Genomic DNA, 7,960 nt, shown 5'->3' with positions numbered 1-7,960 from the left:
TACCAGTAGCTCCAATAGAGATAGTGATGAGGAGTTAGAAGAGGATATGACATTGCTGACCAAGAAGTTCAACATGTTCTTTAAGAAAAACGGGAAACCATCCAAAAAGTTTTGGAACCCAAAATATGTAAAAGGAGAGTCAAGCAGAAGAAAGCAAAAATCAGATCCTCTCATTTATTACAATTGTAATGAGACCAGACATATTAGACCAGATTTCTCGCTACTGAAAAAGGAGTCGAAAAAGAAGAAGAGAGAAATGAAGGTCAGCACATCTTGGGATAAATGTTGTACCAGTGGCTCAGACACAAAAACTAGTGACACTGAAGTTGCATACCTATGTTTAAATGGCACACAGTGACCACAAGGTACATTCTTCATGTTTTTTATCATCTTATTATTCTAGTGATGATTCTGATGTTGAAAACATGCCTACATATAAAGAACTGCGGCTTGAATATATTCGCGTTCATAAATCACTTGATAAAATGACTAAGAAAAATTATAATTTGAAAATCAAATGCAAGAATTTGTCAAACTTTGTTGAAATGGTAAAAACATTTCATTCTACTTTACAGAAGGAAAAGGATTTGAAAATTGCTAGTCTTGAAAGAAAATTGGAGGATAACTCCAAAATCATTTACAAATTCATGGAGGGCCAAAATAACTTTGAAAAACTCCTTAGGGCCCAAAGAAGTTCACTTGATAAAGAAGGGCTCGATTTTAATAGAATAGAAAACAAGAGATGGAAAATTTTTCTTTTTGGGATATTTTGTTCGTGAATCAAAAATGCATATCCCATCTAAAGACTCCTATGTGCATACAACGTATTTCAAATGTAAAAGAAAAAGGTCATATACAATTTGACTGTCCACTTAAAAACTAAGATGTGAAGATTAAAAAAGTTTGGAGAGTCAAAGGTGAATCAAATACTAATCCCTATGGACCCACGAGAATTTGGGTAGCAAAATTAGAAAACTTGTTGCAGGTGTGCTTGAGATCGTCCTCCACCAAGGGCAAATTGTACATGGATAGAGGCTGCTCATGACACATGATGGGCGATAAGGCCAAGTTCACCTCCATTACACCCAAAGATGGAGGATTTGTGACCTTTGGGGACAATACAAAGGGTAAGATCATCGGAGTAGGTAAGATAGGTAAGGAACCTTCTCTTGTTATAAATAATGTTCTACTCGTAGATGGTTTGAAACATAATATGTTGAGAAAAATTCAATTATGTGGTAGGGGATATAGGGTGTCCTTTGAGCATGATAAATGTCTTGTAGAAAACATATCAGAAAATAAAATGCTATTTACTGCTGAATGATACGAAAATGTGTACATTACTAGCATTGATCATTTAGCTTCTCAGCATGTGAAGTGTTTTTCTGCTGTAAATGAGGCTAGTTGGCATTGGCTAAGGAGACTAGGGCATGCTAGCATAGATTTATTGTCAAAACTAGTAAAAAATGAATTAGTCGAAGGCTAACCAAAGACACAGTTTGTAAAAGAAAAAATTTGTGATGCATGTCAATTGAGTAAGCAAACCTAATATAGTTTTAAGAAAAAGAAAATCATCTCCACTACTAGGCCACTTCAAATGTTGCATCTTGATCTATTTGGTCCAAATCAAATTTAGAGTCTAGGAGGAAAATCATATGCATTTGTAATTTTTGATAACTATTCTAGATTCACATGGGTATTATTCCTAGCATGCAAAGATGAAGCATGAGAAAATCTTGCTAGATTATGTAGAAAAATCCAAAATGATAAAGGGTATAAAATCTCACATATCCGGAGTGATATAGGAGGAGAATTTAAAAATAGGGATATTGAAGAATTCTGTGATTATCATGGTATTTCCCACAACTTTTTAGCACCTAGGACTCCCCAAAAAAACGAAGTAGTTGAAAGAAAGAATAGGTCTTTACAGGAAATTGGTAGAACAATGCTTAATGAACATAAATTACCCAAATATTTATGGACCGAAGTAGTGAGCATTGCTTGCTATGTAATGAATGGAGTTTTAATCAGGCCTACTCTTAACAAAACCCCTTACGAATTGTGAAATGGCCATATACCTAATATTTCATATTTCCATCTTTTTGGCCATAAATGTTTTGCTATGAGGGATAATGAGAACCTAGGAAAATTTGATTCGAAATTTGATGAGGGAATATTTCTAGGTTATGCATTAGATGGTAAAACCTACAGGGTGTATAATAAGAGAACATTGACTGTGATATAGTCCATCCATGTGGTGTTTGATGAGTCCAATCCCTTCTCTAAAAAGTCTGATGAGGATGATATTAAAATGAGAAAGGGATTGGAAAAATTGTCAATTGAAAATAATAAAGATGAGAGCATAGAAATTAAAGAACCGCCTACTGAGGATAATCGGGTAGAGGGTGAGATACATGAACTACCTAGAGAGTGGAAATTTGCAAAGAACCACCCCAAAGATCAAATCATAGGTGAACCTTCATGAGATGTAGCTACCCAATCATCCCTTCGAAACTTGTGTAGGCAATTTGCATTCTTGTCTCAGGAGGAGCCAAAAAATGTGAATGAGGCAATTAAGGATGAGTCATGGGTAATATCCATACAAGAAGAACTTAATTAATTTGAGAGGAACAAAGTTTGGACATTAGTTCCTAGACCTGATGGTCACATTGTTATTGGAACCAAATGGGTCTACAGGAACAAAAAGGATGAAAATGGAACAGTAATTATCAACAATGACCATAGACTGACCTTAGGGAACAAATGCTTTCACGAATATCCTTTACTTAAGTTGTTAAACACTTAACAAAGGTTTTCAAATGAACTTGAGTCCAAAAAGAGGACCAAAAATTAAGTTTTAACTAGGCCTAGTCGACCGACCTCCTCATATACTAAATGCCCCGGTCGAAAAACCTTGCCACATAGGCCATCTCTATGAAGCCTCGGCCAACCGATCCTCTTTCTTTTGAAAAGGTTAGCTGACCGACCATCCTCAGCTAACTAGTCCAAATGACCTAAAGAATGCCCTGGCTGATCGAACCTTCGTAAGTTCGGATTTCCACTCTTGGCACAGTTAACTAGCACTGTACTCAACCGACTGTACCTCGCATATTTTTGAAAAACACAGAGAGGCTAGCTAACCGACATTTTGTTCAGCCGACCAACCCTCTCGAGTTGGCTTTAATGTTCATGTGCTCAGCCGACTGACCCCTTTGCCAGTCGACTGATCCTCTCGATTTGCGTGAAATTTTAAGCGCTAAACATGGTTAATTTTTCAATTAAACATTTCTAAAAATTCCCACTGTGTCCCTAATGGTTATAATTTTTTGGGAGTCTATATATACTCCATTCCAAAGCTGGATTAGTACTTTAATTAGTAAAAACTCTCTCAAAATTTTTTGTACTACTCTTGCCATACACTCACATACAAGCTTATACTTCACTTTCTTTCACACATTTGTTTACTTATTCTTTTAGAAAGAGAGCAGAATACTCATCTTCTTCATTTGCATATTGATTGCAACTTGAAGCTAGATTGAGTATTCATTATTGTGAGCATTACATATTCATTTCAAAGTTTAAAAGTACCACTCATTCTTGCATTGTTGAAAATCGATTCTTAAAGAGTAAGTGAAATTAGGATAGCTTCCCAAAAGGGGGGTGAATTGGGATTTTGAAATTCTTTCCTTTTTAATACTTTGTTTTATATCATCAATAACAACAAGCAATCACAAAATCAAGTCAACCACAACCAATCAACAATATAATCAAAATCTTGATCTTTATATCAATAGCCCTATATCAAAATGTAAAGCATACATAATTTATGTAAGCCCTGTGTTATTTCACAATCACACTTCTTCTTTGTGTTTAATTACTAAACAAACTTTCAGATTAATAAGTTTAGGATGATAAACCAACGTAGTCCGTTTCAGTTTCCGCAATCAATGCTGATCAAGCCAAAATGAATTATCTTCCGGTCTATTTAACAACCATACACTCAGAATTTAACAATTTAAAGCATACACATAGGTTGTAAGTTTTGCTGAAAAATAAAGAGTAAGGAAGAGAGAGAGACACAAGGTTTTATGAGGTTCGGCTTATACCTAGCCTACGTCCTCACCTTTGGCAAACCACCAAAGGATTCACTAGTTCAGTTCCGTTGACGGGTGGAACAATACCGATTACAACCACTCCTTCCTTTAGGCTAGAGCCCGCTTCTCCAAACAATATTCCCTTGTTCGGTCCAACGATTCTACAACCTTGAATCGTCTATAAACAAGAAACAAGATAAAGAAAAGTTTGTGTACAAAAGACATTCTCACAGCAGAGTAGATTAGTACAAGATTCAACACAAGTATACTTCAAAGTAAATCAAATATAAAAAGATTGAAGCTCAATACTGAATTTAGATCACCAAATATCTTCCAAGTATTGAAAGATTCAAACTTTGAAGACTCTACTTCAGAATTTGTATCAGTAGTAACTCCGTAGTTGAAGTAGGATGAACACAAGAGAGTTTGAGAGCTTTTTGGAAATTTTGATTTGCTGGAAAATTTATTAGTGTAAAAATCTTTGAAGTTTGGGGCTATTTATAGAAGTTTAAAAGTAATTCCTAGCCCCCCAAGTTTACTTGGAGTAATCCCCAATTTTTTTTAAAAAAATAGTGCCCAAGAAATCCATTAAAAAAAATATTCTCGTTGGAGTATTTTGAAAAAACGTTCAAGTAGCAGTTGCCTGCCACGACCTGGCAGTCGCCTACCATGGAGGAATTTCAAAACACAAAACACTGGTAGTTGCCTGTCAGAACCCGGGCAGTCACCTGGCTTGACCACCCAGGCATTTGGCTATGCTCAAGAAGTCACCTGGCACCCTACTGCCTCTTTGAAAATTCCTTATTTAATTTGGGCAGTCGCCTGGCCCTTTTGTTTAAAAAAAAAAAAAAACTTTTCTTCTTTTAAACCCTTCTTTTCTTTGATTTGAAAAACATACTTTAGGGTTTTTCTAAAAATACATTTCTAAGTTTCTTTTGATTTATGAGAGTTTCAATTCAATTTATATTTGTTGTTTACTTGAAGTACTTATATACAAACATCCTTAAAACTCTATTCTTTTGATCTTCAAGTAAGTCCTTATTCTTCTATCATCTTTTGAGCTTCTGATCATCTTTCTTTCTTGATCTTTTTGAATAGTATTTTCGCCATAAACTTTATCATCCTTTTGAGCTTTGAATTCTCTCTAAACTTTGCCACTATCTTTAAGCTTTGCCGTCTTCCTAAAAAACTTTCACTTGAAACAAACCATATTAAACATATCATGATTTGTTATCATAAAAATAAGAATTGTAAGCCTTGTTAGGCCAAAAATATCCCCCTTTTGGATGATGACAAATCGAGAGCAAAAAAAGAAAAAAAGAAAAAAGAAAATAATGCTCATGGCTCCGCCTTTCAACAAGCATGATATACCAAATATATTTATACAAGCCATGTCACTTTCAAAATGAATTCATACAAGCATTCCATACATATTCATATTCTTACAAGTTCCATACATATTCATATTCTTACAAGCATTCATATTCTTACAAGCCCATAGCATATTTCGTTTTTGCACTTCCTTCTCTCACACACTCTCCTCCTTTGGACATCAATCAAAAAGGAAAAAGGGAGCGATACAAAAAAAATATAGTGAAGAGCTGTAATACATAGGTCTTGTAGATCTTACAAACATAAAGAAAATGCTATCCGGTGAAGTACTCAAAAATACTAATGCATAGACAAAAGTGTTAAATAGAACATAGATGAAACACATCAATCGGAGGCTTCCATAGACCCACTTTCATCTTTCGCTTCTTTTTGTTCACCAGATTTTTCAGTAGATTCATCATCACTCGATTCTGATATCCATATGAGTTTTGCCCTTGGAAGAACTAGCCAAATGTTTCTCAATCTTGTGAACACGTTGAACAAGGCTTGAACAATGAGTTTCCACAGTGCAAACCTTCTCCCAAAGTGTATAAAGTCCAGATTACATTCCATCACTGAAGGTCATATAGCGATTGTAAAATGGAACGAACTAAGAGGGAGTTTCTAGGTCAAGTTGTACTAAAAGGGCTGACATGGAAGGTTGAGGAGGTGGTGTAGATGAGATGTGACGATGTCCTTTGTGAAACCATCCTTGAGGATTTTTCTTATATCCCATACGCTTAAGAATGGTATCAGAAAAGATATCGTAATGGGTTTTGCTAGTGAAGTTGAATGATGGTGTGAGAACATTGAAATGGGCAAATACCATATTTAACATCCCAGCATATGGTAGAATGACACGAGGGGCATCAACATTCATATTGATCCATTTGAGAAGTAAACTTGGAAGATGCAGATTTATTCCTTTGAGAATACACCATATAACAAAACAATCTAAGAAGAAAATATGATCATGAGAACCGGAACATGGTAGGATATTATATGTAATAAGTTTGTGCAGGATTAAATCTTGGAGATTAAGTTGTTTGTAAAGAGGTGGGTGCCCAAAAGAGATAGGTGTATCTGTTATGACTAGGGGTAAAAAATCCTCTAGAGTAAATCCTTGGGTCATTATCCATTGTTTCTCAACAATTTGAACCTCAAAATCTCCTAGCTTGACTCAGAGTTTTTTTTCCCAAAGATATGGGAGTAAGATAAATACTTTGTCCTAGAAGATTGGTTTTTATCCCATTTTCAAATTTCTCCATGTTAGCATAGAAAATCTGAACCACGTTTGGATAGTACAATTTTGCTTGATACGTAATAAATCGTTCCAACCCAATTTCCCTAGAAAGTTCCATGATTTCAGGAAAATCAAAATTGAAGAATGTAACATCAAGTATTTTACCTAGGATTGGTTCAGCTGAAGCGATTTGATTCCTATAGAGATTCTTAGCGTGAGGAGTTACTGACCACTTCTCTACTTCATCATTGTCAATCCTTGTGGAGGAGGAGGAACCTATGTTACCAAACGATTTGATCTGTGGCGTGTTTGTTTTGAAGAGGGAAACTGATAAACCTAGGTTTTGATGTGAAATGATGTAGAGCTTAGGTTTGATTCAAGGTTTTCAAGTTGATTTGGAATAGGAATTGGCTTGAAAAGAGTAGGAATGAGGATTTTCGGAGAGAGAGGAGAAGTGGCAAGCTCCTGAGGCAAGTTAAAAAGACATATAACAGGGTTTTAAATGCTACCCATCGCGAGGCAGTCGCCTGCTAGGATAAGGTAGGCGCCTGTCAAACAATAAAATATAAAGTCGGTAGCCTGGTAGTCGCCTGACACCTAGGTGGCAGTCGCCTGCCAAGAAAAGAACTTGTTTAGGTTGCTTCTCTTGTATGCATCATTCCTAATTCTCTTCTAATGAATATGAACCGCTCTTCAGAGAGTGGTTTTGTGAATATGTCTTTTAATTAGTCATTTGTAATTACAAGGTCTAGCATTATATCTTCGTTTTACACATGATCTCTCAAGAAGTGATATCTTATGTCAATATTTTTGTTCTTGAGTGAGCTACCGGATTTTTCAAAATATTTATGTCACTTGTGTTGTCACATTTTATTGGAATAGTTTGATATTGAATTTTGAAATCTTTTAGTTTCTATTTCATATACAGTGTTTGGGCATAGCAACTCCCTACTGCTATGTATTTTGCTTCTACTGTGGATAATGCCACAAAGTTTTGTTTCTTGGAAGACTAGGAGACTAAAGAGTGTTCTAGAAAATGACAAGTTCCACTAGTACTTTTTCTATCTATCTTGCATCTAGTAAAGTCTGCATCTGAATAGCTTATCATTTCAAATTCAGTTCCCTTTGGATACCATAAGCCTAGTTCAAGTGTGCCTAGTAGATATCTAAGGATTCTTTTAATTGCTATTTGGTGTGATTCCTTAGGGGCCGATTGGAACCTAGCACACATATATACGCTAAACATAATATC

This window comes from Malania oleifera, chromosome 4 (genome assembly GCF_029873635.1).
Source record: "Malania oleifera isolate guangnan ecotype guangnan chromosome 4, ASM2987363v1, whole genome shotgun sequence".
NCBI classification, from domain to species: Eukaryota; Viridiplantae; Streptophyta; class Magnoliopsida; order Santalales; family Ximeniaceae; genus Malania; species Malania oleifera.
This window is presented reverse-complemented; position numbering follows the sequence as displayed.